Source organism: Bombina bombina, chromosome 7 (assembly GCF_027579735.1).
Source record: "Bombina bombina isolate aBomBom1 chromosome 7, aBomBom1.pri, whole genome shotgun sequence".
NCBI lineage: Eukaryota > Metazoa > Chordata > Amphibia > Anura > Bombinatoridae > Bombina > Bombina bombina.
The window spans coordinates 175,315,093-175,342,507 of NC_069505.1; the positions used below are offsets into that span (position 1 = coordinate 175,315,093).

The window sequence follows — 27,415 nt, forward strand, 5'->3', positions numbered from 1 at the left end:
CATTGCGTACATCAACCATCAGGGGGGAACAAGGAGTTCCCTGGCGATGGAAGAAGTGACCAAAATCATTCTATGGGCGGAGTCTCACTCCTGCCACCTGTCTGCTATCCACATCCCAGGAGTGGAAAATTGGGAAGCGGATTTTCTGAGTCGTCAGACATTGCATCCGGGGGAGTGGGAACTCCATCCGGAAATCTTTGCCCAAGTCACTCAACTGTGGGGCATTCCAGACATGGATCTGATGGCCTCTCGTCAGAACTTCAAAGTTCCTTGCTACGGGTCCAGATCCAGGGATCCCAAGGCGGCTCTAGTGGATGCACTAGTAGCACCTTGGACCTTCAAACTAGCTTATGTATTCCCGCCGTTTCCTCTCATCCCCAGGCTGGTAGCCAGGATCAATCAGGAAAGGGCGTCGGTGATCTTGATAGCTCCTGCGTGGCCACGCAGGACTTGGTATGCAGATCTGGTGAATATGTCATCGGCTCCACCATGGAAGCTACCTTTGAGACGAGACCTTCTTGTTCAAGGTCCGTTCGAACATCCGAATCTGGTCTCACTCCAGCTGACTGCTTGGAGATTGAACGCTTGATCTTATCGAAGCGAGGGTTCTCAGATTCTGTTATCGATACTCTTGTTCAGGCCAGAAAGCCTGTAACTAGAAAGATTTACCACAAAATTTGGAAAAAATATATCTGTTGGTGTGAATCTAAAGGATTCCCTTGGGACAAGGTTAAGATTCCTAAGATTCTATCCTTCCTTCAAGAAGGATTGGAAAAAGGATTATCTGCAAGTTCCCTGAAGGGACAGATTTCTGCCTTGTCTGTGTTACTTCACAAAAAGCTGGCAGCTGTGCCAGATGTTCAAGCCTTTGTTCAGGCTCTGGTTAGAATCAAGCCTGTTTACAAACCTTTGACTCCTCCTTGGAGTCTCAACTTAGTTCTTTCAGTTCTTCAGGGGGTTCCGTTTGAACCCTTACATTCCGTTGATATTAAGTTATTATCTTGGAAAGTTTTGTTTTTGGTTGCAATTTCTTCTGCTAGAAGAGTTTCAGAATTATCTGCTCTGCAGTGTTCTCCTCCTTATCTGGTGTTCCATGCAGATAAGGTGGTTTTACGTACTAAACCTGGTTTTCTTCCAAAAGTTGTTTCTAACAAGAACATTAACCAGGAGATTATCGTACCTTCTCTGTGTCCGAAACCAGTTTCGAAGAAGGAACGTTTGTTGCACAATTTGGATGTTGTTCGCGCTCTAAAATTCTATTTAGATGCTACAAAGGATTTTAGACAAACATCTTCCTTGTTTGTTGTTTATTCCGGTAAAAGGAGAGGTCAAAAAGCAACTTCTACCTCTCTCTCTTTTTGGATTAAAAGCATCATCAGATTGGCTTACGAGACTGCCGGACGGCAGCCTCCCGAAAGAATCACAGCTCATTCCACTAGGGCTGTGGCTTCCACATGGGCCTTCAAGAACGAGGCTTCTGTTGATCAGATATGTAGGGCAGCGACTTGGTCTTCACTGCACACTTTTACCAAATTTTACAAGTTTGATACTTTTGCTTCTTCTGAGGCTATTTTTGGGAGAAAGGTTTTGCAAGCCGTGGTGCCTTCCATCTAGGTGACCTGATTTGCTCCCTCCCATCATCCGTGTCCTAAAGCTTTGGTATTGGTTCCCACAAGTAAGGATGACGCCGTGGACCGGACACACCTATGTTGGAGAAAACAGAATTTATGTTTACCTGATAAATTACTTTCTCCAACGGTGTGTCCGGTCCACGGCCCGCCCTGGTTTTTTAATCAGGTCTGATAATTTATTTTCTTTAACTACAGTCACCACGGTATCATATGGTTTCTCCTATGCAAATATTCCTCCTTAACGTCGGTCGAATGACTGGGGTAGGCGGAGCCTAGGAGGGATCATGTGACCAGCTTTGCTGGGCTCTTTGCCATTTCAGGTAAACATAAATTCTGTTTTTGCGGTACCGACGTGTACTGACGTTTTTCCTATACCTAAAAGGCTTACAGAAATTGTTAACAAGGAGTGGGATAGACCCGGTGTGCCTTTCTCACCCCCTCCTATATTTAGAAAAATGTTTCCAATAGACGCCACCACACGGGACTTATGGCAGACGGTCCCTAAGGTGGAGGGAGCAGTTTCTACTTTAGCTAAGCGTACCACTATCCCGGTGGAGGATAGCTGCGCTTTTTCAGATCCAATGGATAAAAAGTTAGAGGGTTACCTTAAGAAAATGTTTGTTCAACAAGGTTTTATATTGCAACCCCTTGCATGCATTGCGCCTGTCACGGCTGCGGCGGCATTCTGGTTTGAGTCTCTGGAAGAGACCATTAGCTCAGCTACATTGGATGAGATTACAGACAAGCTTAGAGTCCTTAAGCTAGCTAATTCATTTATTTCTGATGCCGTAGTACATTTAACTAAGCTTACGGCTAAGAACTCCGGATTCGCCATTCAGGCGCGCAGAGCGCTGTGGCTTAAATCCTGGTCAGCTGATGTGACTTCTAAATCTAAATTGCTCAACATACCTTTCAAGGGGCAGACCTTATTCGGGCCCGGTTTGAAAGAAATTATCGCTGACATTACTGGAGGTAAGGGCCATGCCCTGCCTCAAGACAGAGCCAAACCAAGGGCTAGACAGTCTAATTTTCGTGCCTTTCGCAACTTCAAGGCAGGAGCAGCATCAACTTCCTCCGCTCCAAAACAGGAAGGAACTGTTGCTCGCTACAGACAGGGCTGGAAACCTAACCAGACCTGGAACAAGGGCAAGCAGGCCAGAAAACCTGCTGCTGCCCCTAAGACAGCATGAAGTGAGGGCCCCCGATCCTGAAACGGATCTAGTGGGGGGCAGACTTTCTCTCTTCGCCCAGGCTTGGGCAAGAGATGTCCAGGATCCCTGGGCGTTAGAGATCATATCTCAGGGATGTCTTCTGGACTTCAAAGCTTCTCCTCCAAAAGGGAGATTTCATCTTTCAAGGTTGTCAACAAACCAGATAAAGAAAGAATCGTTTCTACGCTGTGTACAAGATCTGTTACTAATGGGAGTGATCCACCCGGTTCCGCGGTCGGAACACGGACAAGGGTTTTACTCAAATCTGTTTGTGGTTCCCAAGAAAGAAGGAACCTTCAGACCAATCTTGGATTTAAAGATCCTAAACAAATTCCTAAGAGTTCCATCGTTCAAAATGGAAACTATTCGGACAATCTTACCCATGATCCAAAAGGGTCAGTACATGACCACAGTGGATTTAAAGGATGCGTACCTTCACATACCAATTCACAAGGATCATTACCGGTACCTAAGGTTTGCCTTCCTAGACAGGCATTACCAGTTTGTAGCTCTTCCCTTCGGGTTAGCTACTACTCCAAGAATCTTCACAAAGGTTCTGGGTTCTCTTCTGGCGGTACTAAGACCGCGAGGAATATCGGTAGCTCCATACCTAGACGACATTCTGATACAAGCGTCAAGTTTCCAAGCTGCCAAGTCTCATACAGAGTTAGTACTGGCATTTCACATGGGTGGAAGGTGAACGAAGAAAAGAGTTCTCTATTGCCACTCACAAGAGTTCCTTTCTTAGGGACTCTTATAGATTCGGTAGAAATGAAAATTTACCTGACAGAGGACAGGTTAACAAAACTCCTAAATGCTTGCCGTGTCCTTCATTCCATTCCACACCCGTCAGTGGCTCAATGCATGGAGGTAATCGGTTTAATGGTAGCGGCAATGGACATAGTTCCCTTTGCACGCCTGCATCTCAGACCACTGCAATTGTGCATGCTAAGTCAGTGGAATGGGGATTACTCAGATTTGTCCCCTATGCTGAATCTGGATCAAGAGACCAGAAATTCTCTTCTATGGTGGCTCTCTCGGCCACATCTGTCCAAGGGGATGCCCTTCAGCAGACCAGATTGGACGATTGTAACAACAGACGCCAGCCTGCTAGGTTGGGGCGCTGTCTGGAATTCCCTGAAGACTCAGGGATCATGGACTCAGGAGGAGAGTCTTCTTCCCATAAACATTCTGGAATTAAGAGCAGTTTTCAATGCCCTTCTAGCCTGGCCTCAGCTAGCAACTCTGAGGTTCATCAGGTTTCAGTCGGACAACATCACGACTGTGGCTTAAATCAACCATCAAGGAGGGACAAGGAGTTCCCTAGCGATGATGGAAGTCTCAAAGATAATTCTCTGGGCAGAGTCTCACTCTTGCCACCTATCAGCGATCCCCATCCCAGGCGTGGAGAACTGGGAGGCGGATTTCCTAAGTCGCCAGACTTTTCATCCGACTTTTCAAGCTTCCTTGTTACGGGTCCAGGTCCAGGGACCCGGGAGCGGTTCTGATAGATGCTCTGACAGCACCTTGGACCTTCAAGATGGCTTATGTGTTTCCACCCTTCCCGATGCTTCCTCGATTGATTGCCAGGATCAAACAGGAGAGAGCATCGGTGATTCTAATAGCGCCTGCGTGGCCACGCAGGACCTGGTATGCAGATCTAGTGGACATGTCATCCTGTCTACCTTGGTCTCTGCCTCTGAGACAGGACCTTCTAATTCAGGGTCCTTTCAAACATCAAAACCTAATTTCTCTGAAGCTGACTGCATGGAGATTGAACGCTTGATTTTATCAAAGCGTGGATTTTCGGAGTCAGTAATTGATACCTTAATACAGGCTAGGAAACCTGTTACCAGGACAATTTACCATAAAATATGGCGTAAATACTTACACTGGTGTGAATCCAAGAGTTACTCATGGAGTAAGGTTAGGATTCCTAGGATATTGTCTTTTCTACAAGAAGGTTTAGAAAAGGGTTTATCTGCAAGTTCTTTAAAGGGACAGATCTCAGCTCTGTCCATCCTTTTACACAAACGTCTGTCAGAGGTTCCAGACGTTCAGGCTTTTTGTCAGGCTTTGGCCAGGATTAAGCCTGTGTTTAAGACTGTTGCTCCACCGTGGAGCTTAAACTTAGTTCTTAACGTTTTACAGGGTGTTCCGTTTGAACCCCTTCATTCCATTGATATCAAGCTGTTATCTTGGAAAGTTCTGTTTTTAATGGCTATTTCCTCGGCTCGAAGAGTCTCTGAGTTATCAGCCTTACATTGTGATTCTCCTTATCTGATTTTTCATTCAGACAAGGTAGTTCTGCGTACTAAACCTGGGTTCTTACCTAAGGTAGTCACTAACAGGAATATCAATCAAGAGATTGTTGTTCCATCATTGTGCCCTAACCCTTCTTCAAAGAAGGAACGTCTTCTGCACAATCTGGACGTAGTCCGTGCCCTGAAATTTTATTTACAGGCAACTAAAGATTTTCGCCAAACTTCTTCCCTGTTTGTCGTGTATTCTGGACAGAGGAGAGGTCAAAAAGCTTCTGCTACCTCTCTCTCTTTCTGGCTTCGTAGCATAATACGTTTAGCCTATGAGACTGCTGGACAGCAGCCTCCTGAAAGAATTACAGCTCATTCTACGAGAGCTGTGGCTTCCACGTGGGCCTTTAAGAATGAGGCCTCTGTTGAACAGATTTGCAAGGCTGCAACTTGGTCTTCTCTTCATTTGACACTTTTGCTTCTTCTGAGGCTGTTTTTGGGAGAAAGGTTCTTCAGGCAGTGGTTCCTTCAACCACCAACCAACCAAGATCCTGCCTGTCCCTCCCGTCATCCCTGTACTTTTAGCTTTGGTATTGGTATCCCATAAGTAATGGATGACCCGTGGACTGACTACACTTAACAGGAGAAAACATAATTTATGCTTACCTGATAAATTCCTTTCTCCTGTAGTGTAGTCAGTCCACGGCCCGCCCTGTTTTTTATGGCAGGTCTAAATTTTAAATTAAACTCCAGTCACCACTGCACCCTATAGTTTCTCCTTTCTCGTTTGGTTTCGGTCGAATGACTGGGTATGACGTAGAGGGGAGGAGCTATATAGCAGCTCTGCTTGGGTGATCCTCTTGCACTTCCTGTTAGGGAGGAGTTAATATCCCATAAGTAATGGATGACCCGTGGACTGACTACACTACAGGAGAAAGGAATTTATCAGGTAAGCATAAATTATGTTTTTTTTTTTTTTGTTTCTTAAACATGAAAGCGGTATTTCTAGTTAGACATTTTTTTTTTTTTTTTTTTTTTATATATCAGCATTTGACTGTCACGGTGGGATTTGTTCTTTGATAAAAAAAAAAAAAAAAAATATTTTAAATATATTCTTGCTTTTTTAATGCCAACGTAAATCCCCTTTTTTAAAGATGTAAACCAAAATTGATTTCCACATAAAGGGCCAGATTACAAGTGGAACACTAATTAACACTCCTGCTCAAGCATTAACTGCGCTAGAAGTTCGCCTTTTTTGCGCTTGTCGGGTTGCACTCATGAGTTGAAAGTAAACTGTTTTCACTTGTGCACTAACCTGACGAGTTCAAAAAGCCAAACTTTGAATATCGATTGCGCATTCACGTGTTTCCCCTATAGAAGTCAAAGGAGAATAAAAAGTTTAAAATAAATCTAACACCCTACTCATGCACAAACCCTATCATATATTCTCATGTCTCATTTAGAAATGCATAGAGCATATTCTGCTATGTGCAGAACATTGGAATGTGAATTATGTACAGTAAATTCAGTGTAACACTTAAAGGGGCAGTCTAGTCAAAATTAAAGTTTCATGATTCAGATAGGGCATGTAATTTTAAACAACTTTCCAATTTACTTCTTTTTTCTTCTGTTAAGTGTGATCAGTCCACGGGTCATCATTACTTCTGGGATATTACTCCTCCCCAACAGGAAGTGCAAGAGGATTCACCCAGCAGAGCTGCATATAGCTCCTCCCCTCTACGTCACTCCCAGTCATTCTCTTGCACCCAACGACTAGATAGGATGTGTGAGAGGACTATGGTGATTTTATTTAGTTTTATTTCTTCAATCAAAAGTTTGTTATTTTTAATAGCACCGGAGTGTGTTATTCCTTCTCTGGTAGAGTTTGAAGAAGAATCTACCAGAGTTTTTTCTATGATTTTAGCCGGAGTAGTTAAGATCATATTGCTGTTTCTCGGCCATCTGAGGAGAGGTAAACTTCAGATCAGGGGACAGCGGGCAGATTAATCTGCAAAGAGGTATGTAGCAGCTTTTATTTTCTGACAATGGAATTGATGAGAAAATCCTGCCATACCAATATAATATCATGTATGTATATTTTACATTTGAGTATTCTGGGGAATGGTACTTCACTGGAATTACACTGTGTATATAAGACTTTAGCCTATTTGCAAGCAACAGGCTTTTTAATAACTCTTAATTTATGTTAAACGTTTTTGCTGGAATGTAAAATCGTTTTCATTTTCTGAGGTACTGGGTGAATAAAATGTTTGGGCACTATTTTTCCACTTGGCAGTTGCTTGATCTAATTCTGACAGTTTACTGATCTCTCTCACTGTTGTGTGTGAGGGGGAGGGGCCTTTTTTTGGCGCTTTTGCTACGCATCAAAAATTTCAGTCAGAAGCTCATTGTTTTTTCCTGCATGTTCCGGTTCATCTTACAGAACTCAGGGGTCTTCAAAGCTTGTTTGAGGGAAGTAATCTTCACAACAGAGCTGTGAGATTGTAGTTGACTGTGATAAAAAAGACGTTTATTCTTTAACTTTTTTATGCCATCAGGGTTAGTTATTCTTTGCTAATGGGAACAAGCCTTTGCTAAAATTGTGTTTTGTTTTTACAAAGTTTGATGCTGTAACCTTTTCAGTTTATTGATTTCAACTGTCATATATCTTTCTGTGCTTCTTAGGCACAGTACGTTTTTCATTGTATTTTACTTGAATAATATTTCCAAGTTGCAAGTTTAGTTGCTAGTGTGTTAAACATGTCTGATTCAGAGGATGAGACCTGTACTATTTGTGCTAACGCCAAAGTGGAGCCCAATAGAAATTTATGTACTAACTGTATTGATGCTACTTTAAATAAAAGTCAATCTGTACAAATTGAACAAATTTCACCAAACAACGAGGGGAGAGTTATGCCGACTAACTCGCCTCACGTGACAGTACCTGCATCTCCCGCTCGGGAGGTGCGCGATATTGTGGCGCCCAGTACATCTGGGCGGCCATTACAAATAACATTACAAGATATGGCTACTGTTATGACTGAGGTTTTGGCTAAATTACCAGAGCTAAGAGGCAAGCGTGATCACTCTGGGGTGAGAACAGAGTGCGCTGATAATGCTAGGGCCATGTCAGATACTGCGTCACAACTTGCAGAACATGAGGACGGAGAGCTTCATTCTGCGGCTGACGGTTCTGATCCAAACAGATTGGATTCAGATATTTCAAATTTAAGCTGGAAAACCTCCGTGTATTACTAGGGGAGGTGTTAGCGGCTCTGAATGATTGTAACACAGTTGCAATACCAGAGAAAATGTGTAGGTTGGATAAATATTTTGCTGTACCAACAAGTACTGACGTTTTTCCTATACCTAAGAGACTAACTGAAATTATTACTAAGGAGTGGGATAGACCCGGTGTGCCGTTCTCACCCCCTCCGATATTTAGAAAGATGTTTCCAATAGACACCACCACACGGGACTTATGGCAAACGGTCCCTAAGGTGGAGGGAGCAGTTTCTACTTTAGCTAAGCATACCACTATCCCGGTGGAGGATAGCTGTGCCTTTTCAGATCCAATGGATAAAAAGTTAGAGGGTTACCTTAAGAAAATGTTTGTTCAACAAGGTTTTATATTGCAACCCCTTGCATGCATTGCGCCGGTCACGGCTGCAGCGGCATTCTGGATTGAGTCTCTGGAAGACAACCTTAGTTCAGCTACTCTGGACGACATTACGGACAGGCTTAGAATCCTTAAGCTAGCTAATTCATTCATTTCGGAAGCCGTAGTACATTTAACTAAACTTACGGCTAAGAATTCCGGATTCGCCATTCAGGCGCGCAGAGCACTGTGGCTAAAATCCTGGTCAGCTGATGTAACCTCTAAGTCCAAATTACTTAATATACCTTTCAAAGGGCAGACCTTATTTGGGCCCGGTTTGAAAGAAATTATCGCTGACATTACAGGAGGTAAGGGCCACGCCCTGCCTCAAGACAGAGCCAAACCTAAGGCTAGACAGTCTAATTTTCGTTCCTTTCGGAATTTCAAAGCAGGAGCAGCATCAACTTCCACTGCTCCAAAACAAGAAGGATCTGTTGCTCGCTACAGACAAAGCTGGAGACCTAACCAGTCTTGGAACAAGGGCAAGCAGGCCAGGAAACCTGCTGCTGCCCCTAAAACAGCATGAATTAAGGGCCCCCGATCCGGGATCGGATCTAGTGGGGGGCAGACTTTCTCTCTTCGCCCAGGCTTGGGCAAGAGATGTCCAGGACCCCTGGGCGCTAGAGATAATATCTCAGGGATACCTTCTGGACTTCAAATTCTCTCCTCCAAGAGAGAGATTTCATCTGTCAAGGTTGTCAACAAACCAAACAAAGAAAGAGGCGTTTCTACGCTGCGTACAAGAACTTTTGTTAATGGGAGTAATCCATCCAGTTCCACGGTCGGAACAGGGACAAGGGTTTTACTCAAATCTGTTTGTGGTTCCCAAAAAAGAGGGAACTTTCAGACCAATCCTGGATTTAAAGATCCTAAACAAATTCCTAAGAGTTCCATCTTTCAAAATGGAGACTATTCGGACAATTTTACCCATGATCCAAAAGGGTCAGTACATGACCACAGTGGATTTAAAGGATGCTTACCTTCACATACCGATTCACAAAGATCATTACCGGTATCTAAGGTTTGCCTTCCTAGACAGGCATTACCAGTTTGTAGCTCTTCCATTCGGATTGGCTACAGCTCCAAGAATCTTCACAAAGGTTCTGGGTGCTCTTCTGGCGGTACTAAGTCCGCGGGGAATCTCGGTAGCTCCGTACCTAGACGACATTCTGATACAAGCTTCAAGCTTTCAAACTGCCAAGTCTCATACAGAGTTAGTACTGGCTTTTCTAAGGTCACATGGATGGAAGGTGAACGAAAAGAAAAGTTCACTCGTTCCACTCACAAGAGTTCCCTTCCTGGGGACTCTTATAGATTCTGTAGAAATGAAGATTTACCTGACAGAGGACAGGTTAACAAGACTTCAAAGTGCTTGCCGCACCCTTCATTCCATTCAACACCCGTCAGTGGCTCAATGCATGGAGGTAATCGGCTTAATGGTAGCGGCAATGGACATAGTTCCCTTTGCTCGCTTACACCTCAGACCACTGCAACTGTGCATGCTAAGTCAGTGGAATGGGGATTACTCAGATTTGTCCCCTTCTCTGAATCTGGATCAAGAGACCAGAAATTCTCTTCTATGGTGGCGTTCTCGGCCACATCTGTCCAGGGGGATGCCATTCAGCAGACCAGACTGGACAATTGTAACAACAGACGCCAGCCTTCTAGGTTGGGGTGCCGTCTGGAATTCTCTGAAAACTCAGGGACAATGGAGTCAGGAGGAGAGTCTCCTGCCAATAAACATTCTGGAATTGAGAGCAGTTCTCAATGCCCTCCTGGCTTGGACCCAGTTGACAACTCGGGGGTTCATCAGGTTTCAGTCGCACAACATCACGACGGTAGCTTACATCAACCATCAGGGAGGGACAAGAAGCTCCCTAGCAATGATGGAAGTATCAAAGATAATTCGCTGGGCAGAGTCTCACTCTTGCCACCTGTCAGCAATCCACATTCCGGGAGTGGAGAACTGGGAGGCGGATTTCTTAAGTCGTCAGACTTTTCATCCGGGGGAGTGGGAGCTTCATCCGGAGGTCTTTGCCCAAATACTTCGACGTTGGGGCAAACCAGAGATGGATCTCATGGCGTCTCGACAGAACGCCAAGCTTCCTCGTTACGGGTCCAGATCCAGGGATCCAGGAGCAGTCCTGATAGATGCCCTGACAGCACCTTGGGACTTCAGGATGGCTTACGTGTTTCCACCCTTCCCGATGCTTCCTCGATTGATTGCCAGAATCAAACAGGAGAGAGCATCAGTGATTCTAATAGCACCTGCATGGCCACGCAGGACTTGGTATGCAGACCTGGTGGACATGTCATCCTGTCCACCTTGGTCTCTACCTCTGAAACAGGATCTCCTGATACAGGGTCCTTTCAAACATCAAAATCTAACTTCTCTGAAGCTGACTGCTTGGAAATTGAACGCTTGATTTTATCAAGACGTGGGTTTTCTGAGTCAGTTATTGATACCTTAATACAGGCTAGGAAGCCTGTTACCAGAAGGATTTACCATTAGATATGGCGTAAATACCTATATTGGTGTGAATCCAAAGGTTACTCTTGGAGTAAGGTTAGGATGCCTAGGATATTGTCTTTTCTACAAGAAGGTTTAGAAAAGGGTTTATCTGCTAGTTCATTAAAGGGACAGATCTCAGCTCTGTCCATTCTGTTACACAAACGTCTGTCAGAAGTTCCAGACGTTCAGGCTTTTTGTCAGGCTTTGGCCAGGATTAAGCCTGTGTTTAAAACTGTTGCTCCGCCATGGAGCTTAAACCTTGTTCTTAACGTTTTACAGGGCGTTCCGTTTGAACCCCTTCATTCCATTGATATAAAGTTGTTATCTTGGAAAGTTCTATTTTTAACGGCTATTTCCTCGGCTCGAAGAGTCTCTGAGTTATCAGCCTTACATTGTGATTCTCCTTATTTGATTTTTCATTCGGATAAGGTAGTTCTGCGTACTAAACCTGGGTTCTTACCTAAGGTAGTCACTAACAGGAATATCAATCAAGAGATTGTTGTTCCTTCTTTGTGTCCAAATCCTTCTTCGAAGAAGGAACGTCTACTGCACAATCTGGACGTAGTTCGTGCCCTAAAATTTTACTTACAGGCAACTAAGGAATTTCGACAAACGTCTTCTCTGTTTGTCGTTTACTCTGGTCAGAGGAGAGGTCAAAAGGCTTCTGCTACCTCTCTTTCCTTTTGGCTTCGTAGCATAATACGTTTAGCTTATGAGACTGCTGGACAGCAGCCTCCTGAAAGAATTACAGCTCATTCTACTAGAGCTGTGGCTTCCACTTGGGCCTTCAAGAATGAGGCCTCTGTTGAACAGATTTGCAAGGCTGCAACTTGGTCTTCGCTTCATACTTTTTCCAAATTTTACAAATTTGACACTTTTGCTTCCTCGGAGGCTATTTTTGGGAGAAAGGTTCTTCAGGCAGTGGTTCCTTCTGTATAAAGAGCCTGCCTATCCCTCCCGTCATCCGTGTACTTTTGCTTTGGTATTAGTATCCCAGAAGTAATGATGACCCGTGGACTGATCACACTTAACAGAAGAAAACATAATTTATGCTTACCTGATAAATTCCTTTCTTCTGTAGTGTGATCAGTCCACGGCCCGCCCTGTTTTTTTTTTTAAGGCAGGTAAATATTTTTTAAATTATACTCCAGTCACCACTACACCCTTGGCTTCTCCTTTCTCGTTGGTCCTTGGTCGAATGACTGGGAGTGACGTAGAGGGGAGGAGCTATATGCAGCTCTGCTGGGTGAATCCTCTTGCACTTCCTGTTGGGGAGGAGTAATATCCCAGAAGTAATGATGACCCGTGGACTGATCACACTACAGAAGAAAGGAATTTATCAGGTAAGCATAAATTATGTTATCTAATTTGCTCAATTCTTTAGATATCCTTTGTTGAAGAAATAGCAATGCACATGTGTGAGCCAATCACACAAGGCCTCTATGTGCAGCAACCAATCAGCAGCTACTGAGCATATCTAGATATGCTTTTCAGCAAGTGATATCAAGAGAATGAAGCAAATGAGACAATAGAAGTAAATTAGAAAGTTGTTTAAAATGACATGCTCTTTCTAAATCACGAAAGAAAAAATTTGGGTTTCATGTCCCTTTAATTAAAATTAATTTAGCATAAATAAGCTTTTACATGTTTTCATCTTAACTGCAAAGGTCTCCAATGCATTTATATATATATATATATATATATATATATATATATATATATATATATATATATATATATATATATATATATATATATATATATATATATATATATATATGTGTGTGTGTGTGTATGTATATATAAAGTCTACATACCCCTGTTAAAATGTCAGGTTTCTGTGATGTAAAAAAATGAGACAAAGATAAATCATTTCAGAACTTTTTCCACCTTTAATGTGACCTATAAACCGTACAACTTGATTGAAAAACAAACTAAAACTTCTAGGTGGAGGGAAGTAAAAATAAAAAACTAAAATAATAACTGGGGATGTAGCTGTGTTTAGAATTGAGTAATCACATTCAAAATCATGTTAAATAGAAGTCCGTACACACCTGCCAGCATGTAAAATGCCTCTGATTAACCCCAAATAAAGTTCAGCTGTTCTAGTAGGTCTTTCCTGAGATTTTCTTAGTCGCAACCTACAGCAAAAGCCATGGTTCGCAGAGAACTTCCAAAGCAACAGAGGGATCTCATTGTTAAAAGGTATCAGTCAGGAGAATGGTACAAAAGAATTTCCAAGGCATTAGATATACCATGGAACACAGTGAAGACGGTCATCATCAAGTGGAGAAAATACGGCGCAACAGTGACATTACCAAGAACTGGACGTCCCTCCAAAATTGATGAAAAGACGAGAAGAAAACTGTTCTGGGAGGCTGCCAAGATGCCTACAGCACCATTAAAGGAGCTGCAGGAATATCTGACAAGTACTGGCTGTGTGGTGCATGTGACAACAATCGCCCCTAATTCTTCATATGTCTGGGCTATGGGGTAGAGTGGCAAGACCGGAAGCCTTTACTTATGAAAAAAAACATCCAAGCCCAGCAAAATTTTGCAAAAACACATCTGAAGTCTCCCAAAAGCATGTCGCAAAAGGTGTTCTGGTTTGATGAAACCAAGATTAAACTTTTTGGCCAAAATTCCGAAAGATATGTTCGGCGCAAAAACAACACTGCATATAACCAAAAGAACACCATACCCACAGTGAAGCATTTTGGTGGCAGCATCATGCTTTGGGTCTGTTTTTCTTCAGCTGGAACTGGGGCCTTAGTCAAGGTAGAGGGAATTATGAATAGTTCCAAATGCCAGACAATATTGGCACAAAACCTTCAGGCTTCTGCTAGAAAGCTGAACATGAAGAGGAACTTCAGCATGACGACACCCCAAAGCATACATCTAAATCAACAAAGGAATGGCTTCACCAGAAGAAGATTAAAGTTTTGGAATGGCCCAGTCAGAGCCCAGACCTGAATCCAATCGAAAATCTGTGGGGTGATCTTAAGTGGGGTGTGCACAAGAGATGCCCTCACAATCTGACAGATTTGGAGTGTTTTTGCAAAGAAGAGTTGGCAAATATTGCCAAGTCAAGATGTGCCATGCTGAAAAACTCATACCCAAAAAGACTGAGTGCTGTAATAAAATCAAAGGGTGCTTCAACAAAGTATTAGTTTAAGGGTGTGCACACTTATGCAACCATATTATTTTAGTTTTTATTTCTCGGTTCCCTCTTACATTACACATTTGCATATTCAAACACAATGTCTGAATCTGCAGTCACACATCCCACTGGGGAAACTACTGATGATAAACGCAGACTCATTTTGGCCACAGCACTGCAAGGGGTTAATGCTTTACCTACAGTGCCTAGGGAAGACAATTTGCCTACATTATTTTCAGGCTTGGAGAAACTCTGATACAAGGAGACTAATCTTTGGTGAGACATTGAATTTTTGGATCTATATATTAAAGAGGGGAAAGTGCCACGGGGCCTAAGGATGAAAAAAATCCCATCCTTTGCCAACTATTGAGACATAAAAAACAAGAAAGAGACATGATTCTGACAGAACTTGATACTACAGTGGATAGTATTAAACCCTTTGAGGCTACCAGCCAATATAAAGATTACACTGCACAACTAGAGGAAACCATCAATAAATTAGACATGGACGTATCCAGCAAAAAAGTATCCAAATATAACCGTGATACAAAGGACTATGACCTTAATATTGTATATTCCTGGCAACAGCTTAAGACCACTAGGGGGAAGGGTAACCCCAATACCTCCAAAAATAACAAGCGTAGAGGCCACTCCAACAAAAAAGTCATCTTCTCTAGTATTGAAACTATAGATTCTGAATCATCTTTTCCACAATCCCCAGGTTCCCTTGTCACAGAGCCTCCTGAGTCCTCTGTTTCAACTGATATAGGAGCCAGTGCCCCTCTTAGAACAACCTTGGCCACCCCGGTTAAATCCCCTAACCAAACTAGTACTCCAAAAGTCTCTAATCAAACACATAGATACCCCAGCAGGACAGCCTCAAAAAACAAAAAGAAATAAACAATGTGATTAATTTGTCTAATGTCCAACTCACACCGGCACAGGTTTCCATACTTAATAAAGGACTCACTTTTGCACCTAGTACAAATTTTGATGTTTTTTCCACAGTCATAGATATAAATAGATTAGTTCGCAAACTCACACTAAGGAAACACTTTTCAGATATCAACACTGAGGACTCTTTCAGAAGCATCTTTGACACAATTGGAGGGCACCCACTCAGGTTTACTTTTTAGAGACCAATGTGATTTTAACACGCTGTTATCCTTACAACACACCACCAGCACTCACACATCTTCCATGCATAACTTTATCTATAAAGATCGCTCCTTCTTCTATCCTATTCAGGCTAGAAGTTCGAGTATTGAATTATATCAAGATACAGTATTGAGGGATATTTTATCCCTCAATGAGACTGTAACAGAAACTAACTTGGTTAGTATAAACAACATCACACTTCTAGAGAAGAATGCACTCACAGAATTAGAAAATAACCCAGATATTGTAATAACCCAGGCTGACAAGGGCGGGGCGGTGGTAATCTTAAACACCACAGATTATATAGATGAAATCAATGTCCATCTTAGCAACACCACCACCTACACACGCCTGGGACATGACCCCACACTCAGTTTTAGTCAGGAACTGTTCTCATTCTTGGACACAGCCCTGGAGTGTGGTTTCATCACTAAGGAAACCATGGAGTACTTACGCATTGATGATCCCCTTACTCCCACCTTCAGGGTCGTGCCCAAGATACATAAGACCCTTACCAAACCGCCTGGGAGACCCATCATGGCCGATATGCGGTCACTTTGTGAGAGATTGGGTGCTTGGCTGGATTCAGTATTACAACCTATAGTGGTAGCCCTGTCTGGCTACATTAGAGACAGTGTCCATCTTCTCTACCAACTAGAAGACATCAAATGGCAACCCAACTTCCAGTGGCTTACCATAGACGTAACTGCAATTTAGTCTAGCATACCCCATCAAAAAGGGCTAGAGGCTCTGGGACACATGGTTAGGAGATACACACCGTTCTCTGATGATTATATATAATTTGTGGTTTCCACAGAAAAATTCTTACATATAACTATTTTGCTGCGGCACAGCCATGGGGGCAAAATTTGCCCCGGCATATGCCAACTTGTACATGGGCTGGCTAGAACTCAACAGCATCTATGCTGATGACTTCCCCCTCAGAGACAATTTAGTAGTGTATGGTCGCTACATAGACAACCTTATAGTGATCTGGAATTCTTGTAATCATAGAGAAGCTCACTCCTTGGTAGACCTCCTCAATGATAATTCCTTCAATTTAAATTTTACACATACTGTATCATCACATTCCATTGCCTATATGGATTTATATATCCAAATAGATGACAATCAAAATATCATGTCCACGATCTACAGGAAGACCCTAGCTCGCAATACTATATTAAGAGCAGACTCATGTCACACTAGGCACACTATCAGAGGAATTCCCAAAGGCCAATACATCAGGGCACGCAGAAATTGTTCAAATCTACAACAGTACAAGACACAAGCAGATTTAATCACTCAGAGACTCTTGGAAAGGGGTTATAATAGGAAGTCACTCACACAAATAGCCAATGAAGTGAGCAAAATTGACACCGTCTTTATTTTCCATCTACACAAGCAGGAATACAATTAGAAACCAAAAGACAAGATCATCCTCTGAGGAAATTGTTTTTTCCACACAGTACAGTAGACAATTTGAGGATATCTGTAAAATAGTACACATATCTCCCAATACTTCAGAGTGACAACAAATTAAAAAACATAACTAGACAACAAATCAAATGTGTAGCTAAGAAAGCCCCTACAGTAGGGGATAGAGTAAGGAAGCACTTTACTAACAAGCCAACACCCGGTACCAATTGGCTAACCCCCTATAAAGGTTTTTTTAAATGTGGTCACATCTGTAAAAGTTGTAATTTCACACAAAAAACTGATCACTTCACTCATCCATCACAGGTAAAAGTTTTCCCGTCAAACAGAGAATAGACTGTACCAGCCGATTTGTTGTATATCTGGTTACATGCCAGCAGTGTTCCCAACAATACGTAGGCCTCACCACACGCCCTCTAAAAGATCGCATTAGGCAGCATCTATTATCTCTAGAAGACGATATTCCAAAAACCCCTGTTGCTAAACATTTTCGTTCTCATGGTAGTCATATTAAACACCTTTTTACATTTGTAGGCATAGATCACATCACCAAAGATATAAGAGGAGGAGATAGAGTAGGGAGACTTCAGAGAAAAGAAGCATATTGGATATTGACCTTACAGACCAAATCTCCCAGAGGTATTAACAAGAGACATGACCTGTACCTATTTATTGACTAGGTCATGTTAATGCCTTACAATTATAGGGCTTTTCCCAGTTTTGGGTCTCGTCTGTTATTTTCTCCCCCCTCCCTATCCTCCCTATATTCCTGGCCCTAGGTGTAACTGTTTCATTTACACACACAGTTTTTTTTAGTGTTTACCTATTATTCACTTATATTAATCTTTTTACTTTTTCATTCTGTATTTAGTTTTTTTATCTGATTATTTTTTATCTTCCTATTTTTTTTTATTTTTTTTTTGTATAGCGCCTTATTTTCCTTATATCGGGGTCATCCTATTTATTTTTCTCTTGCAAGGTGTATCCAGTCCACGGATTCATCCTTACTTGTGGGATATTCTCCTTCCCTACAGGAAGTGGCAAAGAGAGCACACAGCAGAGCTGTCCATATAGCTCCCCCCCCTAGCTCTACCCCCCAGTCATTCTCTTTGCCGCGTTAACGCACTAGGTTCTCTCTCAGGGAGGGTAAAGTGAATGTGGTGTTAGAATTGTAGTTTTATATCTTCAATCAAGAGTTTGTTATTTTTAAATGGTACCGGTTTGTACTATTTACTCTCTGGCAGAAAAAAGATGAAGAATTCTGCTGAGAGGAAGATGATTTTAGCATGTTGTAACTAAAATCCACTGCTGTTCCCACACAGGACTGAGGAGTACCAGAAAACTTCAGTTGGGGGGAACAGTTTGCAGGCTTGACTGCAATGAGGTATGTTCAGTCATTTATTTCTAGACAAGACTGAGATAATGCTAGAAGACTGACAAGATCCCCATGTGGGGAGGGTAAGCTATGTTCTGAGACTTAGTATAGAATTGAATGCTTACATGAACAGGGCTAAATAGGCTGGTTGACACTAATGCAGGGTAATCGATTATTTATTAAGAAATACTCATTGGAGACACCTTTTTAAGCACTTTGGAGTGTTTTACTGGGGTTATTATCCACATGGCATAAATTTAGTCACTTAGAAGTGATTTTTGTAGGTCTCACAACTCCGGAGTGGAGTGGGAGAGGCCTAATTTAGCTTGAAAGACAAGTTCATGCTGCTTCACATGGAGGGCCCTGCTGCTGATTGAGGGCCTAGAAGAAGCTTTATTTCCCCAAAACTGATCCCTAAGGGCAGGTAGGGCCACAGTAGTAAGCTGTGACAAGGTGCTGTAGTTTGTTAACCGGTTGGCTTTAGGCTCCTACGGTTTGGGCATTAAGGGGTTAATCGTTCTGAAACTTGCTGTGCAATCATATTAAAGCCTTAGGTACATACTGTGACAAGGATTGGTGCATTTTTCACTGTTTTGTAAAATTGTTTGCTCTTTTTATTTCTTAAAGGCACAGTAACGTTTTTTTCCAAATTTGTGTTTTTTATTTGATTAAAGTGTTTTCCAAGCTTGCTTGTGTATGCTACTAGTCTGTTAAACATGTCTGACACTAAGGAAAATCTTGTTCAATGTGTTTAGAAGCCATGGTGGAACCCCCTCTCAGAATGTGTCCCAATTGCACTAATATGTCTATACACTTTAAAGATCATATTGTTGCACTTAAAAATGTGGCCCAAGATGATTCTCAGACTGAAGGTAATGAGGATAGTCAGTCTACCTCTCCCCATGTGTCACAACCAGTTACGCCCGCGCAAGCGACGCTTAGTGCCTCTAGTGCGTCTGCCCCTATTACATTGCAACAACTAGCGACAGTTATGGATAATTCCCTTGCAGCCTTTCTATCCAAACTGCCAGTTTTTCCTACAAAGCGTGATAGCTCTGTTTTAAGAACAGATTATGAGCAGTCTGAAGCTTTGGTAGCCTTATCTGATGTACCCTCACAACGCTCTGAAATGGAGGTGAGGGATTTGATGCCTGAGGGAGAAATTTCCGATTCAGGAAAGGTTTCTCATCGGGCAGAGTCAGATTCATTAGCATTTAAATTTAAATTGGAACACCTCCGCCTTTTGCTCAGGGAGGTATTAGCTACTCTGGATGATTGTGACCCTATGGTGGTCCCAGAGAAGTTGTGTAAAATGGACAAGTACCTAGAGGTTCCTGTATACACTGATGCATTTCCGATCCCTAAGAGGGTTGCGGATATTGTTACTATGGAGTGGGATAGACCAGGTGTCCCTTTTGTCCCCCCACCTATTTTTTAGAAAATGTTCCCCATAACTGACCCTAGGCGGGACTCGTGGCAGATGGTCCCTAAGGTAGCGGGGGCTGTTTCGACACTTGCTAAGCGCACAACCATACCAATTGAAGACAGTTGTGTTTTTAAAGATCCTATGGATATAAAGTTAGGTTTACTTAAGACAATCTTTGTTCAACAAGGCTTTCTTCTCCAACCTATTGCCTGCATTGTTCCTGTAACTACTGCAGCGGCTTTCTGGTTTGAGGCGCTGGAGGAGTCGCTCCAGACGGAGACTTCATATGACGAAATTATGGATAGAATTAAGGCTCTAAAGCTGGCTAATTCATTTATCACAGATGCCGCTTTGCAATTAGCTAAGTTGGCGACAAAAAATTCAGGCTTCGCCATTATGGTACGCAGAGCGCTTTGGCTCAAGTCATGGTCGGCCGATGTGTCGTCAAAATCCAAATTGTTAAATATCCCTTTCAAGGGAAAGACCCTTTTCGGGCCAGAATTGAAAGAGATTATTTCAGAAATCACCGTGGGAAAGGGCCATGCTCTCCCCCAGGACAAGCCTTTTAAGGCTAAAAACAAAGCTAATTTTCGTTCCTTTCGTAATTTCAGGAGCGGTCCCGCTTCAGCCTCTACAGCTGCAAAGCAAGAGGGTAACGCTTCACAGCCCAAGGCAACCTGGAAGCCTTATCAGGGCTGGAACAAGGGTAAACAGGCCAAAAAGCCTGCAGCTGCTACCAAGACAGCATGTCAGGGTAGCCCCCGATCCGGAACCGGATCTAGTAGGGGGCAGACTTTCTCTCTTCGCTCACGCCTGGGCAAGAGATGTTCTCGATCCCTGGGCTTTAGAGATTGTTACCCAGGGATATCTTCTAGAATTCAAGGACTCCCCTCAAAGGGGAAGGTTCCATATTTCTCGTCTGTCTACAGACACGACAATTAAAGAGGCGTTCTTACGCTGTGTAGAAAACCTACATACAATGGGAGTGATCCACCCAGTTCCAATTGCGGAACAAGGGCTGGGGTTTTACTCAAACCTGTTTGTGGTTCCCAAAAAAGAAGGAACTTTCAGACCAATCCTGGATCTCAAATTTCTAAACAAATTCCTTAGAGTCTCATCATTCAAGATGGAGACCATTCGGACAATCTTACCTATGATCCAGGAAGGTCAATATATGACTACCGTGGATCTAAAGGATGCGTACCTGCATATCCTAATCCACAAAGATCATCATCAGTTCCTCCGGTTCGCTTTTCTAGACAAGCATTACCAGTTCGTGGCTCTTCCATTCGGTTTAGCCACTGCTCCCAGAATTTTCACAAAGGTGCTAGGGTCCCTTCTGGCGGTTCTAAGACCGCGGGGCATAGCAGTGGCGCCTTATTTGGACGACATCTTAATTCAGGCGCCGTCTTTTCACAGAGCCAAGGCTCACACGGAGATTGTATTAGCCTTTCTAAGGTCTCACGGGTGGAAGGTGAACATCAAAAAGAGTTCCCTGTCCCCACTCACAAGGGTTCTCTTCCTAGGAACACCAATAGATTCGGTAGAAATTAAAATATTTCTGACGGAGGTCAGAAAGTTGAAACTTTTAACTACTTGCCGAGTTCTTCATTCCATTCCTCGGCCATCTGTAGCTCAATCTGAGGGCGATATTCAACGCGCTTCAGGCATGGCCTCAACTAGCTGCGGCCAAATTCATAAGATTACAGTCGGACAACATTACGACTGTAGCTTACGTCAGTCATCAGGGGGGAACAAAGAGTTCTCTAGCGATGAGGGAAGTAACCAAAATAATCAGGTGGGCGGAGGCCCACTCCTGCCATCTCTCAGCAATTCACATCCCAGGTGTAGACAACTGGGAGGCGGATTTTCTAAGTCGTCAGACTTTTCACCCGGGGGAGTAGGTACTCCACCCGGAGGTATTTGCCCAGCTGACTCAGCTATGGGGCATTCCAGAGTTGGACCTGATGGCGTCCCGTCAGAACACCAAGCTTCCTCTCTACGGATCCAGGTCCCGGGACCCCAAGGCGGCATTGATAGATGCTCTAGTAGCGCCTTGGTCCTTCAATCTGGCTTATGTTTTCCCACTGTTTCCTCTTCTCCCTCGTCTGATCGCCAGAATCAAGCAGGAGAAGGCGTCAGTGATTTTGATAGCGCCTGCGTGGCCACGCAGGACTTGGTATGCAGACCTAGTGGACATGTCATCTGTCCCACCATGGACACTGCCAATGAGGCAGGACCTTCTAATACAGGGTCCGTTCAAGCATCCAAATCTAGTTTCTCTACGTCTGACTGCTTGGAGATTGAACGCTTAATTCTTTCAAAGCGTGGTTTTTCTGAGTCAGTTATAGATACTCTGATCCAGGCTAGAAAGCCTGTCACCAGGAAAGTCTACCATAAGATATGGTGGAAATATCTTTGTTGGTGTGAATCCAAGGGTTACTCATGGAGTAAGATTAGGATTCCCAGGAAATTGTCTTTTCTCCAAGACGGTTTGGAGAAAGGATTGTCGGCTAGTTATTTAAAGGGACAGATATCTGCTCTGTCTATCCTTTAGCACAAGCGTCTGGCAGAGGTACAGGACGTTCAAGCGTTTGCACAGGCTTTAGTCAGAATCAAGCCTGTCTATAAACCTGTGGCTCCGCCATGGAGTCTAAATCTAGTTCTTTCAGTTCTTCAAGGGGTTCCGTTTGAACCTTTACATTCCATAGATATTAAGTTGTTATCTTGGAAAGTTTTGTTTTTGGTAGCTATCTCTTCTGCTCGAAGAGTCTCAGAATTATCTGCTTTACAGTGTGATTCACCTTATCTGGTGTTCCACGCAGATAAGGTAGTTTTGCGTACCAAACCTGGTTTTCTTCCTAAAGTTGTTTCTAACAAGAATATTAACCAGGAAATAGTTGTTCCTTCTCTGTGTCCTAACCCATCTTCGAAGAAGGAACGTCTTTTGCATAATCTTGATGTAGTTCGTGCTTTAAAGTTCTATTTACAAGCAACTAAGGATTTCAGACAAACATCTTCTTTGTTTGTTATCTATTCTGGTAAGAGGATAGGTCAGAAAGCGACTGCTACCTCTTTCCTTTTGGCTGAAAAGCATCATCCGTTTGGCCTATGAGACTGCTGGCCAGCAGCCTCCTGAAAGAATTACTGCTCATTCTACCAGAGCAGTGGCTTCCACGTGGGCTTTCAAAAATGAGGCTTCTGTTGAACAGATTTGTAAGGCAGCAACTTGGTCTTCACTGCATACTTTTGCCAAATTTTATAAATTCGATACTTTTGCTTTTTCGGAGGCTATTTTTGGGAGAAAGGTTTTGCAAGCAGTGGTGACTTCCGTTCCCTCCCTTCATCCGTGTCCTAAAGCTTTGGTATTGGTATCCCACAAGTAAGGATGAATCCGTGGACTGGATACACCTTGCAAGAGAAAACAGAATTTATGCTTACCTGATAAATGACTTTCTCTTGTGGTGTATCCAGTCCTCGGCCCGCCCTGGCAATTAAGTCAGGTACATTTTTTGTTGTTTAAACTACAGTCACCACTGCACCCTGTGGTTTCTCCTTTGGCTTCTTAACCTTTGGTCAAATGACTGGGGGGTGGAGCTAGGGGGGGAGCTATATGGACAGCTCTGCTGTGTGCTCTCTTTGCCACTTCCTGTAGGGAAGCAGAATATCCCACAAGTAAGGATGAATCCGTGGACTGGATACACCGCAAGAGAAAGTAATTTATCAGGTAAGCATAAATTCTGTTTTTCCAGCCACACTTTCATTCCTGCATACTCTTATTTTTATCGCATTTTATCATTTTTTTTTATACATATATATTTTTTCACATACAATTTCTACTTAAATATTCCAATTTGGTTACTATCTATGTAAATTTTTATTGATTTTTCCATTTGGTATATTTTTTAGTTTGTGCTGGCATACTCTTATAGATAGGAATTATTTACTCTTAGTGGTCCAGATATAGCTCACCAAGTATTCATTTTATATACGTCAAATACTCCTGTCCCCTAGTGGTGTATTATGTACACCACTTATTCTTTTTCTATCTGATGCCAAGTATGTGAATCATTGAAGTCTTTGATTATTTTTATTTTTTCTTAGTATTTCCCTTTTTCTTTTTTTCTGTTCTTTGACACTTGTTTCCCCACATATTCCCACATTTAAGAGTCCCTTGTATAAGCTCTCAGACTCCAGTCAATCAATGTAGAGTCCCTTTTTACACTTAACTTGCTTTGTTAAATCATAGTTTTTCCTAATTTTAATGCTTTTTAGGGCTCACAATGACCAAAACGTTTTTCCCACTTAGGAACAGAATCTTCAGAATTTATAGGGTTCCTAGCATAGTTTTTTAGTGGTTTTTAAAAGTATATTAAAATAAAATAAATGTACAGACTTATTAATATTGATATAAATAACACACTTTTCTCTTGTTAAGTGTATCCAGTCCACGGATCATCCATTACTTGTGGGATATTCTCCTTCCCAACAGGAAATTGCAAGAGGATCACCCACAGCAGAGCTGCTATATAGCTCCCCCTTTTATACTTAGTTTATTTCTTCAATCAAAAGTTTGTTATTTTTAAATGGTACCGGAGTGTACTGTTTATCTCAGGCAGTATTTAGAAGGAGAATCTGCCTGCGTTTTCTATGATCTTAGCAGAAGTAACTAAGATCCTTTGCTGTTCTCACATATTCTGAGGAGTGAGGTAACTTCAGAGGGGGAATAGCGTGCCTGCAATAAGGTATGTGCAGTTAAAATATTTTTCTAGGGATGGAATTTGCTAGAAAATGCTGCTGATACCGAAGTAATGTAAGTAAAGCCTTAAATGCAGTGATAGCGACTGGTATCAGGCTTATTAATAGAGATACATACTCTTATAAAAGTGTATTTTAAAACGTTTGTTGGCATGTTTAATCGTTTTTTTACATATGTTTGGTGATAAAACTTATTGGGGCCTAGTTTTTTCCACATGGCTGGCTTGAATTTTGCCTAGAAACAGTTCCCTGAGGCTTCCCACTGTTGTAATATGAGTGGGAGGGGCCTATTTCAGCGTTTTTTTTTGCACAGCAAAAATTACAGACACAGACATCCAGCTTCTTCCTGCATGATCCAGGACTTCTCTGGAGGGCTCAAAAGGCTTCAAAAGTCGTATTGAGGGAGGTAAAAAGCCACAGTAGAGCTGTGGCAGTTGTTGTGACTGTTTAAAAAAGTTTTTGTCATTTGTTGTTCCGTTTTTGGTAATAAGGGGTTAATCATCCATTTGCAAGTGGGTGCAATGCTCTCCTAACTTATAACATACACTGTAAAAATTTCGTTAGTGTAACTGCATTTTTTCACTGTTATTTCAAAATTTGGGAAAATTTGTTTCTTAAAGGCGATGTTAGAAGTCTCAAAGATAATTAGCTGGGCAGAGTCTCACTCTTGCCACCTGTCAGCGATCCACATCCCAGGCGTAGAGAACTGGGAGGCGGATTTTCTAAGTCGTCAGACTTTTCATCCGGGGGAGTGGGAACTCCATCCGGAGGTGTTTGCTCAACTGGTCCTTCGTTGGGGCAAACCAGAACTGGATCTCATGGCGTCTCGCCAGAACGCCAAGCTTCCTTGTTACGGATCCAGGTCCAGGGACCCGGGAGCAACGCTGATAGATGCTCTAGCAGCTCCTTGGTTCTTCAACCTGGCCTATGTGTTTCCACCGTTTCCTCTGCTCCCTCGATTGATTGCCAAAATCAAACAGGAGAGAGCATCGGTGATTCTGATAGCGCCTGCGTGGCCACGCAGGACCTGGTATGCAGACCTAGTGGACATGTCATCTCTTCCACCATGGACTCTGCCTCTGAGGCAGGACCTTCTAATACAAGGTCCTTTCAATCATCCAAATCTAATTTCTCTGAGACTAACTGCATGGAGATTGAACGCTTGATTCTATCAAGGCGTGGCTTCTCCGAGTCAGTCATTGATACCTTAATACAGGCTCGGAAGCCTGTCACCAGGAAAATCTACCATAAGATATGGCGTAAATATCTTTATTGGTGTGAATCCAAGAGTTACTCATGGAGTAAGGTTAGGATTCCTGTGATATTGTCCTTTCTCCAAGAGGGTTTGGACAAAGGCTTATCAGCTAGTTCTTTAAAAGGACAGATCTCTGCTCTGTCTATTCTTTTGCACAAGCGTCTGGCAGAAGTTCCAGACGTCCAGGCATTTTGTCAGGCTTTGGTTAGGATTAAGCCTGTGTTTAAAACTGTTGCTCCCCCGTGGAGCTTAAACTTGGTTCTTAAAGTTCTTCAGGGAGTTCCGTTTGAACCCCTTCATTCCATTGATATTAAACTTTTATCTTGGAAAGTTCTGTTTTTGATGGCTATTTCCTCGGCTCGAAGAGTCTCTGAGTTATCTGCCTTACATTGTGATTCTCCTTATCTGATTTTTCATTCAGACAAGGTAGTTCTGCGTACCAAACCTGGGTTTTTACCTAAGGTGGTTTCTAACAGGAATATCAATCAAGAGATTGTTGTTCCATCATTGTGTCCTAATCCTTCTTCAAAGAAGGAATGTCTTTTGCATAATCTGGACGTAGTCCGTGCCTTGAAGTTTTACTTACAGGCTACTAAAGATTTTCGTCAAACATCTACCCTGTTTGTCGTTTACTCTGGACAGAGGAGAGGTCAAAAAGCTTTGGCAACCTCTCTCTCCTTTTGGCTTCGGAGCATAATACGCTTAGCCTATGAGACTGCTGGACAACAGCCCCCTGAAAGAATTACAGCTCATTCTACTAGAGCTGTGGCTTCCACCTGGGCCTTTAAAAATGAGGCCTCTGTTGAACAGATTTGCAAGGCTGCGACTTGGTCTTCGCTTCACACCTTTTCAAAATTTTACAAATTTGACACTTTTGCTTCTTCGGAGGCTGTTTTTGGGAGAAAGGTTCTACAGGCAGTGGTTCCTTCCGTTTAAGTTCCTGCCTTGTCCCTCCCATCATCCGTGTACTTTAGCTTTGGTATTGGTATCCCACAAGTAATGGATGATCCGTGAACTGGATACACTTAACAAGAGAAAACATAATTTATGCTTACCTGATAAATTTATTTCTCTTGTAGTGTATCCAGTCCACGGCCCGCCCTGTCCTTTTAAGGCAGGTCTAAATTTTAATTAAACTACAGTCACCACTGCACCCTATGGTTTCTCCTTTCTCGTCTTGTTTCGGTCGAATGACTGGATATGGCAGTGAGGGGAGGAGCTATATAGCAGCTCTGCTGTGGGTGATCCTCTTGCAACTTCCTGTTGGGAAGGAGAATATCCCACAAGTAATGGATGATCCGTGGACTGGATACACTACAAGAGAAATAAATTTATCAGGTAAGCATAAATTGTTTTTTAAACACTTTTTTTTTTTAAATCACCGTTTTCAGTTTAGGCTATACCAATCACCAATCCCTCATCACTCACTCATCCAGAATGAAGATACTTTGCCAATTGTTTTGAAGGTTTATTTAAAAAGTATGATCCTTTTATTTTATTCCCCTACACTTACAACAACATGCTTATTATTGATTGTATGTCACAGTTATTTTGTATGTGTGAATACCAGTATATCACTTAC

General features: G+C 42.6%; 1 protein-coding gene across 2 annotated transcripts in view; it reads left to right on the forward strand.

Moving 5' to 3' along the window:
- The window catches only part of NAP1L4 (nucleosome assembly protein 1 like 4), a 333,781-nt gene that overhangs the window by 72,505 nt on the left and 233,861 nt on the right, over positions 1-27,415 (forward strand). The window lies entirely within an intron of this gene.